Here is a 12,206-nt window from a genome sequence, read left to right as displayed (position 1 = left end):
TATGTCCTGTATGACTCGTAACCTTGTATGACCTTTTGTGACCCTGCTAGTGACTTTGTATGACCCAGCCAGTTCCCCGAAGATTAAGACGTGTCACATCTACGTTCTTGACACTGTTAATGATGAAACTGTAACACTTTATTTAATACCTCCTCCTTCTTCGTCTCCTGCAGGTGTCCACTTCAACACGACGGACGAGGCTATGATAGAGGAAATCACCACAGCGATGACGGTGTTCGTGTGGGGCCTGGCGGGCCATGTGGGGGACGAGGCCTCCAGGGGGGGTGTGCCCGACCTGGCCCCTCCCTCCCGTATACCGGGACGCCAGGTGGAGGGGCGGCGAGAAGTTCTACAGGTGAGTCCTCGGGTGTTATTAGTGTTTACCTGTAGTGATGACAGGTGGAGGTCCTCTACTGGGGTACAGGTGTGGTGGCCTGTGAGTAGTGATACAGGTGAGTCCAAGTCTTTTACCTGGGAGTCAACTAGGCATTTAATGTACACCTAACACACACACACACACACACACACACACACACACACACACACACACACACACACACACCACACATCAGTCAACTGATGGCTGCAGTGTGTGTGTGTGTGTGTGTGTGTGTCCCAGAAGGAGGAAAATTATAGAACTGGAGATAAAGTATGATGACGAGAGACAGGATGTGTCTAGCTCACCACCACCACCACCACACACCACCACCACACACCACCCACCACCACACACCACCACCACACACCACCACCACCACACACCACACACCACACACCACCACACCACCACACCACCACCACACACCACACCACCACCACACCACCACCACACACCACCACCACCACAACCACCACACCCACCACCACACACACACCCCACACACCACCACCACCATCTTAATAGAGATCTTAGGTCCTCGTGTTTACGGGGGTGTCACCTGCCTCCCTACAGCCGCCCTCTGTTATGATGTGCCCTCGTGGCTCTGTTGGCAAGGTGTCAGAGGTCCGTTTGTGTGTGTGTCTCAGGTCGTGTGGTCTTTGCAGGTCTTCCCCTCACTATGACTCTCCCCCCTCTCCCTCCCTCCCTCCCTCCCTCCTCCCTCCCCCTCCCTTTTCCTCCTCCCTCCCTCCCTCCCTCCTCCCTCCCTCCCTCCCTCCCTCCCTCCCTCCCTCCCTCCTCCCTCCCTTCTTCCCTTTGTGATTGCCCTTCTCCATTTGTGACTCCTCCCTCCCTAAGCACCCTAGCCTTCCCTACCTCTCACTCTCACCTCCTCCCTACCTCCCTTCCTTCCTTCCCTCCCTTCCTCCCTCCCTCCCATCTCAATCACTGTAACACCCAACCTACCCCTATTATACCTCACCCCTCCCTGACCCCTCCCCCCTGACCCCTCCCCACTCTCTCACTTTACTCGGGCTTAATAAGACAGGAGGTCGGTTATGTCTCTCTAATGACAGAAGCTGCTCTACCGTCACCCTGACTCATCTCTCATCAGCCGACCTCCCTCATCAGCCGACCTCCTGACTCACCTGACTCATCATCAGTTGACCTCCCTGACTCACCTGACCACCTCATCAGCCGACCTCCCTGACTTAAGCCCAAACTTGTGAACGAACTCATTACTACCTTGTCGGCTTCTTTTCTTCTAGCCCCCTCCATCCCCCTCCATCCCTCCTTCATCTATCCCTCCCCACCCCTCTTTCTTTCTTCCTACCCCTTCTCCTCCTCCTCCTTGTCTCATTATAGGTTGTGATGTGTACTGTATTTAATCATCTTCAACGTTCTTAAAACAAGTACCTTCCCAAACCTAACCTAACTCAAGGCTGTACTGTGTCGCCCCTACAGGTTCCTGAAGAATGTAAGCATCGACCACCGGGGAGCTGCCCACACCCAACCTGTTTGACCCAGACGCAACCAGTGAGCCGTCCAGCTCAAGATCATGAACCTGCGACCTGACATGTCCCGTCAGTTGACCTGGGAGGAGGTGGAGTGTGTGTGTGTGTGTGAGACGACCTGTTGGGAGTCAGAGTGACCTCTTGAAGTTTCTCTCTTTACCCTCCCTCCCACCCTTACCCTCATCCCCACCTCACCCCCTTTCCTCCCTCCCTCCCTCCCTCTCTCTCTCCCTCCCTTACCAATTCTACATGACCACGAGAATTGGCAAGTCGACTTTTCATTTTAATATTTTTTCCCAGTCATTAATACCCGATTCATTATGCAGTCATTCCGCTTTTCCACCAACGAGCTGAACGATTTTATTGGGGATGGACCAGGGGGGAGGAGGTCAAAAGTGGGAGGTGGAGAGTCGAATTAATGTGTTTCCGAAGCCCGAAAAAGTCGAATCATCCGCAGTGGTAATGGAATGGTGGTTATTTGTCGCTGTGACTTGAGTTCAGGTTAGGTTAGGTTAGTTCAGGTCAGGTTAGGTTAGTTCAGGTCAGGTCAGGTTAGGTTAGGTTAGGTTAGTTCAGGTCAGGTTAAGTTAGAGTAGTTTAGTCTCCCTGTTATGATGATTATTTTTGGGATATTACTTCAGGATTTTGATGATTATAAATAATAATAATAATAATAAATAATAATAATAATAATAATATAATAATAAAGTAAAAGAATAAGAAGACGAAGAAGAAAAATAAAGAAAAATCAATCAATGGCGGACTTTTGTTTCTGTGACTCGAATCTCTTGATGGATTTTTACAAGGGATTTTGTTTTTCTTTTGTGTTTTCTGTTAATGAAGTATAAATGTGTAAGGTATATAGGTGTGTGTGTGTGTGTGTGTGTGTGTGTGTGTGTGTGTGATTAACTTGCATTATCTGGTAATTAGTTTAGACAATGATTATGGTTTGAGTAATTAATTATCGACGCCCAGGTTGATTGGAAGGAAAAATTTAATTAATTTAAAATGGATTGGATTAGGTGGTGGTGGGAGGTGTGGGAGGGTGGTGGTGTGGTGGTGTGGTGTGTGTGTGTGTGGGGTGTGGGGTGTGGTGTGGGGTGTGAGGGGGTAATATTTGGACATTTACTGTAATATTTTTAAAGTTTGGTTCATGACAGACGGACAAGACATGTATATTAATTAGTAATTACTTATCATGAACTAGATTGCCAGTAATTAGTAGTAAAATAATTAGTGTGATCAGTATCTCTCTCTCTCTCTCTCTCTCTCTCCTTCCCTATTTTCCCCTCCTATTCCTTTCCTTTATTCATATCCACCCTATTAATCTTCCCTATATTTACCCTCCCAATTAACTCCCTATTTAATATTGATAACCTAATATTTTTTTGTTGACTGGCCCTAATTAATCCAGGTTAATGAGTTGCCGTCGAGCTAATGACCCACATTAACTGGAACGCGAAGACTTGGATGGGATATATAATTCTCAATTAGATAGGAATTTTCGTCTACTATTTCGATTATATTTCCCGGTTGATTTATATTTAATTACCTGGGTGAGGTTAATTAGCTTTGAGGATTAGTTGGGATTTTTTTGGAGGGGTTAATTAATTATGGTGGCGACGTTATTGAATTTGTGTGAATAATTAGATATATTTTCAATTTCAGGTTAGATTAAATATTGACGACTTTCATCTTTTAAAATTAGTTGCCAGAATTAGTTTAGAGATTTAGTTTGTGTTAATTAGATTTCTCAAGGTGTAACAGTTTAAGACTTTGATTAGATTAGGATTAATTAGACACGATAATCCATAAAATTAACCAGAAATTATTATTATTTATTTTTTAACTTGATATTTAATTTAAAAAAGTTGTTAATTGCAGATGATAATTAATTAGTAAAGGTAACATTGACTGAGTTACCTTTAATTAATCTGTTCAGGAGGAAATACTATATATATAATTTCATATTCCAGGTTTGATTAAATGAGGCTGGTATTAATCTGTAATCCCAGCTGCGTCTCTTGTTAAACCTTGATTAAATTTAAACCTGAATTAAATTACTCTCGACAAGATGATCCATAATTAGTTGGATTATGGACTCTAGTGAATAATTAATTTCAACTCCTGATTTAATGAAGGATGTGTGTGTGTGTGTGTGTGTGTGTGTGTGTGTGTGTGTGTGTGTGTGTCAGTATTTTTATATGTAATTATGATTTAAATGTTTACAAAATCAGTTTAGTTTACATATTTTTTCAAGGGATTTTTCACCATTCCTGTATGTAAGGTATGTATGTATGTATGTATGTATGTATGTATGTATGTATGTATGAGCACCTTCACCTCACATGCGCATATAAACGACAATAAGGAACTGACTCGCCCTTGTGTATAGGTGTTGGTACAGTCTACAGTCGCCTGGGGCCTCACTTAACAGCTCACATAGCACAGGAGGGGAATTGGATCGTCTTTGTGTTAGTTCAGGCGAGTGTGAATATTAAGCTCTGATCCTCCTCCGCCTATTGGTCGATACCTTGGAACCTCTACTTGATCCTGTTCTCTTATTGGTCGATACCTTGGAACCTCTACTTGATCCTGTTCTCTTATTGGTCGATACCTTGGAACCTATACTTGATCCTTTTCTCCTATTGGTCGATACCTTGGAACCTCTACTTGATCCTGTTCTCCTATTGGTCGATACCTTGGAACCTCTACTTGATCCTGTCCTCCTATTGGTCGATACCTTGGAACCTCTACTTGATCCTCTTCTCCTATTGGTCAACACCTAGAACGTGTATTTCATCCTCTTCCCATTGGACAACATTCCCCTGGTCCTGCTGCTGTAATCATGTTTTAGGTTCAGTAACTTTGTAATAATGGTTTGGTGCCTCGAAATTACAGTATATCCTCGCTGTAATCTCCTGGTGAATCTGTAATGGCGGCTGTAATCGTTTTGTAGGATTAACTTGTTATTATATTGGCGGCTGTAATCGTGTTGTAGGACTGTAACTTGGTGTTGTAATCGAATTATATTGATACTGTAATGGTCGTTGAAGAGTTGAGAGGTCGGCAATGTCTTCCTTCCTCTGGCTGGTCTGTCCTGGTGATACACACTCTATTTTCACCTGATGATTGATGACCTTTCCTTCCTTCCTTCCTTCCTTCATTCCTTTACTTCTTTTCCTTTTCCTTCCTTCCTTCCTTCCTTTCCTTCTTTTCCCTCCCACAACCCAGTAAGACACTAACCTGGCACTCCCCCCTACTATACTATTGTGACACTTCCCACCATCCTGTACTCACTTCCCTACCGTGACAGATCGGGGTGTGGCACCGGGAAGAAGGGCGCCGGCCTGGAGGTGAAGGACATCGTCTGGCCCGGGTACTCTCACGTTCCCCCCAACGGCATCCCGAGAAGTTCCACCTGAAGGTAAGTCCCTACGCCACTCTCTCACTCACGAGGTACTTTCGATGACACTTAATGGTGGTCTGCCATTGGGGTCAACAGGTGTTAGTGGTTGTTTATGTATGGTTAAGGTGTATGTATGTATGTATGTATGTATGTATGTATGTATTATAACTGTGCCGTTTACTCCGTCAGATTACCTTCATGGAGGAGCCGCCGTTCATCAACATGGACCCCCCCCACCCAGTGACGGGCAAGTGTACAGCCAACAAGGGCGTCCCCTGCAGGATAGCGTCTGACGAGATGATGCAAGGGTCAGTGCTCTCAGTACAGCCCTACACTGTTTTATGCCTTCATAATTTTCTTTTCTTTCCACCAGAATTTTTTTTTTCATTCAATAATTTTGTTTCTTTGCCAATTATTTATTTATTTTTTTTTGCTTTCCGACTAAATTGTTATTGTTGTTCTTGTTTTTGTTATTATTATTATTATTATCATCATCTTCATTAATTATTCCTCGTTCCTGGGTCATCATTCTTCTGCCTTATTTACACTAATCATCCCAGGTGTGGGCGTGTGATTACCACCACCAAACAAGCTTAAGTCCTCTCTGATTGGCCAGTTATTTGTATAATGTCTCCGTATTGGCTGGTGGTGATGGTGGTAATCGACGTCGTGATTGGCTATTTTTTGCAAGTCATGTTGTTTTTCAGTCACCGTGATTGGTTAATTCAATTTGCGGTAATGACTTGACCTTACAATGTGACCTTTGACACTTCTACGACCCCAGTGACCTAGTATGACCCTTCTACGACCCCAGTGACCTAGTATGACCTTTCTACGACCCCAGTGACCTTGTATGACCTTTACACGACCTCTAATAACCTTGTTTGTTTCAACATTGTCTTGACCACAATTTACCCTCCCCTCCTTCCTATCTTAACCATATCTGACCTCTGACCTCTGACCTCTCCCCCCCCAGGGTCAACATAACGTGGGCGATGCGTAACTCCAGCTACTTCAGGTGTTGTTCAGGGTTCTGCATAGACTTGCTGGTGAAGTTCTCCCTCGACCTCGGCTTCTCCTAACACTTCTTCAGGGTGGAGGACGGCATCTGGGGCGCCATAGTGGTGAGTACTGGCTGTTGAGTACTAATCTTACACACACACACACACACACACACACACACACACACACCATAAGGTAAGTTTGACTCAAATATATCCTGTAATGACTTGAACATTTCTAGGTACTTGGAGTGGCACTTGACCTTTGTCCTGGCACTGGTAGGGTGTTGGCAGTAGGTATGTATGTATGTATGTATGTATGTATGTATGTATGTATGTATGTATGTATGAGAAGCTGTACCGTAGGGATGATGTAAACACGGAAGAGAAACAGAGAGGGAGAGAGAGAGAGAGAGAGAGAGAGAGAGAGAGAGAGAGAGAGAGAGAGCTCATCAACTCTGAAGCCACACTTAATTTTCCGCCACTTTGGTAATTTTTGTTGTTGACGTAATTGAAAATGTGATTGAAATGGTGACGTGTTGATTATAACTGTGATAATGGGGGCGGTGGACCATGACTGTTGGGGAGGGGGGGGAGGGGGAGGGGAGGGGGAGAGGAGGGGAGGGGAGTGAGGGGAGAGAGAGGAGGAGGGGGTGTGAGGGGAGGGGGAGAGGAGGGGAGAGAGGAGGAGGAGGGGGAGAGAGAGAGAAAGAGGTTAAGGTTAAGTTGGGTTAGGGTTATGTTAGGTTAGGTTAACAGAGGTAAGAGTGACGTGTCTTGTTGTGAGCTTATTATATGCACACACACACACACACACACACCACAACACACACACACACACACACACACTTTCATTTATCTCCAGTCACCTTAAACTCTTCTTGGTGTATAGGGGCCAGGTAAGGAGGCAACAGGTGGCGTTAATTAGTGACCCTCGTACCTGATATATACACAGGTGATCCTCGACGACTTGTGACCCAAACAAACACACGCGGGTCCATATATACACAGTGGCTGGTCATATTTACGAGTTGGCAACCGTTCACGTACCAGTTGCCAAGTTGGTCAATATTAGGCGCCGCGGAGTGTGTGTTTACATTGTTTGTGTATGGTTGTTTTTAAAAGGGGGTGGGGTGTGTTGGCGTGTGTGTGTGGGCGTGGTGGGAGGCGTGTGTGTGTGTGTGGGCGTGATGGGAGGCGTGTGTTGGGGTGTGTGTGTGTGTGTTAGCCTTGGCGTGGGCGTGTGTGTGTGGCGGGAGGTTCCGGGAAGTGAATTGACAAAAGGAGGTTTTTCTCAGTCACCTTTGTGTTCTGTGTCTTGTGGTGTTTACAAACTTGGTTGATGAAGTGAGGAACCTGTCTGTTGTCTGTGTGTACCTGTGAGAGGGAGAGAGAGAGAGGGAAAGAGAGAGAGGGGGAGGGAAGGGGAGAGAAGGAGTCTTACAGGTGTGTGTTATGAAAGTTGAGGGTGGTGATTGGTGATGGTTGTAGGTAGTGGTGGTGGTAGGTGGTGGTGGTAGTGAAGATAGTAGGTGGTGGTAGGTGGTAGTGATGGTGGTAGTGGAAGGAGTTTTCTATTGTTATGTAGATTGATGTTATCCTGTTAGTGTCCAGAGCTGAGTGTTGGCTTAGGTCTGAACGCTGGGTCATGAGGAGAGGGAGAGAGGGAGGGAGAGAGGGAGAGAGGGAGGGTGAGGATAGAGGGAGGGAATGAGGGAGAGAAGGAGGGAGGGAGGGAGAGAGAGAGAGGGGGGGAGGCATGGGCGAGAAAGGTAGAGGAGGAACTGGGAAGGGAAGGAGTAAAAGAGGGAGGGAGTTAGGAGAGGGAGTGGGAGGGAGGGAGGAAGGGAGGGGGTAAGGAAGTGTGAAGGAAGGAAAGGGAGAAAAGGAGAGAGAGGGAGGAAGTGAGGACGAGAAGAAGAGTGGAAGGGAGAGAAGCAGGAAGGGATAATCTGAAGGGAGGAAGGGCAAGAGGGTGACAAAGGGAGGATAGTTTTCAGGAGATTATAAAATTACCCATGTTTCTCTTGTAAGCCCGTCGTGTTGTGATGGGGGCGCCACCTGCCAGTGATCCTGCCTGAGAGGTGATTAAGTGAAGAGGGAACGGTGGAGAGTGGGGTGGGTAGAGAGTGAGAGGTAACGGTGGAGAGGGTGGGGTAGAGGGTGAGAGGTAACAAAGGAGAGAGAGAGAGAGAGAGATACATAAAAACAAACAAACGGATAAACAAACAATGTATGAATGTACCGTTGTTGATGTTGTGTGTGTATGTATGGGAAAGGGGCGGTGGGCGGTGGGCGGGGGGGTCAATCTCCATGTGTTGCTCCTGAACAAACCAGATTCTCGTGGTGGGTCAAAAATATCCCTAAAGTGGTAAGGAGATGTTTGCTTACGGCTCAACGCTGCACAGAACGTGACCGTGTGGCGACTGTCCATACCTAGGTCGTTTTTAGACAGGTTCAGATTTTAATGACAGGTGTAGGGTCGTGTTTTGACATGTACAGGTTTTATAGACAGGTTTAAGGACGTTTTTTTAGACGGGTAAAGAATCATTAGACGCTTATGAGTTTGTTTTGACAGGTGTAAAGGCCTTAGACAGTTCAGGAGGTTTTAGACAACTATGAGTGCTGGACAGGCAGAACCTGGTACAGGTATAGCATCACTTTAGACGGGTGAGAAAGGCGAAGGACGGTGACAGGAGATAATGACGTCAGGTATCCGAAACAAAAGGAAGTTAAAAATATTTACACAAGAGAACAGGAAGACGGGAACTGGAGGAGGAGGAAGGGAGCAGAGAGAGGAAGAAACAAGAAAGGGGTGGGAGAGGAGAGAGAGAGGGAGGTAGAGGATGGAAGAGAGGGGGAGAGGAGGGATGAGAAAGGAGAAGAAGAGAGAAAGAAGAATGACGAGGAATAAGGGAAGAAACACACACTCGGGTTGCCCTCCTCGTGTCCTGAGGGTTGGCGACTATGGCCCACCATCACCTCCCAAGTTTTTGGGGTATGTCTCCTTCCTTCCTTCCTTCCTTCCTTCCTTCCTTCCCATATTAGCTAAACTCTACGGGTATGACTCGCCACATTTCATTTACTTCTACCTACTGTATTGGGTCACTGGTTCTGTTATGGCTGGAGGAAGGAAGGAAGGAAGGAAGGAAGGAAGAGAGGTAACGTAGGAAGGAGTGAGTTAGCAAAGAAAAGAGGTAACAAGCAAGAGAGGAAGGAAGGGAGGGGTGAGGTGTGGCAGGTAGGGGAGGCGGTTTAATTGGTGACCTGATACACCTGGTCAGCGAGAACAAGGTACTGAAGAGGCGGGGGTGATATACCTACACCTGGGGGTCCTCGTGGTGTAAGGGTGTAGTGGTGTCAGGGTGTAGTGGTGTCAGGGTGTAGTGGTGTCAGGGTGTAGTGGTGTCAGGGGTGTAGGGGTGTCAGGGTAGTGTGTCAGGGTGTAGTGGTGTCAGTAGTGGTGTCAGGGTGTAGTGGTGTCAGGGTGTAGTGGTGTCAGTGTAGGGGTGTCAGGGTGTAGTGGTGTCAGGGTGTAGTGGTGTCGGTGTAGGGGTGTCAGGGTGTAGTGGTGTCAGGGGTGTAGTGGTGTCAGGGTGTAGTGGTGTCAGGGTGTAGTGGTGTAAGGGTGTAGTGGTGTCAGGGTGTAGGGGTGTCAGTGTAGTGGTGTCAGGGTGTAGTGGTGTCGGGTGTGTGGTGTCAGGGTAGTGGTGTCAGGTGTAGGGGTGTCAAGGTAGTGGTGTCAGGGTGTAGGGGTGTCAGGGTGTAGTGGTGTCAGGGTGTAGGGGTGTCAGGGTGTAGGGGTGCAGGGTGTAGGGGTGTCAGGTGTAGTGGTGTCAGGGTGTAGTGGTGTCAGGGTGTAGTGGTGTCAGGGTGTAGTGGTGTCAGGTGTAGTGGTGTCAGGGTGTAGTGGTGTCAGGGTGTAGTGGTGTCAGGGGTGTAGTGGTGTCAGTGTAGTGGTGTTAGGGTGTAGTGGTGTCAGGGTGTAGTGGTGTCAGGGTGTAGTGGTGTCAGGGTACTGGTGTCAGGGTGTAGTGGTGTCAGGGTGGTGGTGTCAGGGTGTAGTGGTGTTAGGGGTGTAGGGGTGTCGGGTGTAGTGGTGTCAGGGTGTAGTAGTGAGGATGTGTACGTGGTTTAGTAGTTGGGAGATTAGTGGTAAGTGACACACACACACACGCACACACACACACACACACACACACACACACACACACACACACACACACACACACACTGATCTCCCTCTCCTCTTCTTCTCCCTCCCTCCCCTCCTGTCTCCTTCCTTCTACCCCTTCCCCTTCTCCCCTTCTCCTCCCACCTTCCCTCTCACCTCCTTCCTCCCTCCCCTACCTACCTCCTCCCCCACGTTAAACATGTAGTAAACGCGTAGTAAATCATGTATTGAACCCATTAATGAGGGCCTTCATGTTGAGAACGTGTGGCGCGTCTTAAAACGTGTTGAGATTACAGTTATTTGGACACAAGTACAGAACGTGTGCAGAAGGCGTGATGAACGGGTAGAGGAAGCTGTTAATGCTCTCACAGACACAAAGAGACTCGGAGAAAAATGTTGTAATGACATGCAAAAGTTTATATTAAATATTCACGCTGCGAACATTTGTGTGTGTGTGTGTGTGTGTGTGTGTGTGTGTGTGTGTGTGTGTGTGTGTGTGTGTGTGTGTGTGAAAGAAAGATATTGTCTGAACTAGGGAGAGAGAGAGAGAGAGAGAGAGAGAGAGAGAGAGAGAGAGAGCTACTATGAACACACACACCTCATTAATTAAGGTAATTACCTGTATGGCGGTTCACTAATTAGCACCAAGCTACTTAGTGAAGGGGAAGAGCAAGTACCTCAGTGTGTATACATTAATGTTAATTGATGTGACGTAGAGGTGTGTGTGTGTGTGTGTGTGTGTGTGTGTGTGTGTGTGTGTGTGTGTGTGTGTGTAGGAATTTAAGACTAGAAAAATATAGTAGTAATAGTAGTAGCACACACAGACACACACACACACACACACACAACACACAAGGGGCGGGTCTCGGGACAGTCACCACACACCGCCAGTGAATGAGCCACTAATGTGCTGTTGACGATCGCCTTGCCTTTATGAGAGCCGCTCAGAGAGGGAGGGGAGGGGGGGGAGGGGGAGAGAGGGGAGGAAGGGAGGAGGAGAGAAGGAAGGAGGTGTGACGCCATGTTTGCCTTCAACTGGCAGGATTTATGGTTGAGGAGGAGGGGTAGGAGGAGGAGGGGTAGGAGGAGGAGGGGGGTAGGGAGGAGGAGGGGAGGGAGGAGGTGTGGGGATTAGGGTGTGGGAGTGTAGGGAGGGACTGAGTGTGGAGGGGGATGGGGTTGGGGACTGTGTGTTGGGGTTATGGGAGGAAAGATGATGGGGAGGAAATGGGATCGGATTTGGGGAGGGAGTCGTGGTGGGGGGATTACTACTGGAGGAGGGAGTCGTGGTGGGGGGATTACTACTGGAGGAGGGAGTCGTCAACACCTCTCCCTCCTCCCTATTTGTTTACATTACGTGATCTCTTTCAGCCAATCAGCGATCAGAAACATCCCCCAACTCAGTTCTATGTTTACATCACGTGACCTGTCTCCACCAATCAGAAGTCGTTATACGTCCTTACAGGGTTAAACACTGGTCACTCAGGCTTCATTCATTCTTGCACTTAAGTGCGCAGAAGGTCAATGTGCTTGAGTGGGAAGGAGTGGGGAAGGAGAGGGTGGGTGAGAGGAAATCTGTGCGGAAATGGTGAGAGAGAGAGAGACGGAGGGGGTGTTTGGTGATCCAGTGTCTCACACACACACATAATAATTTAATCCCCTCGTGTACCGAGGATGGCCGGCCCAAGGGCCACCTAGGCGTAAATTTGTTTAAGGTGTAGAAGCTGTC

The 12,206-nt window shown here is 47.4% G+C and overlaps 1 pseudogene; it reads left to right on the top strand.

Moving 5' to 3' along the window:
• LOC121854223 overlaps positions 1–12,206 on the top strand; it is a 108,667-nt pseudogene that overhangs the window by 63,748 nt on the left and 32,713 nt on the right.

Source organism: Homarus americanus, unplaced genomic scaffold, assembly GCF_018991925.1.
Source record: "Homarus americanus isolate GMGI-L3 unplaced genomic scaffold, GMGI_Hamer_2.0 scaffold13284, whole genome shotgun sequence".
Classification (NCBI taxonomy): Eukaryota; Metazoa; Arthropoda; class Malacostraca; order Decapoda; family Nephropidae; genus Homarus; species Homarus americanus.
Note: the sequence above shows the minus strand (reverse complement) of the source record. Positions and strands in the feature narration are given on the sequence as shown.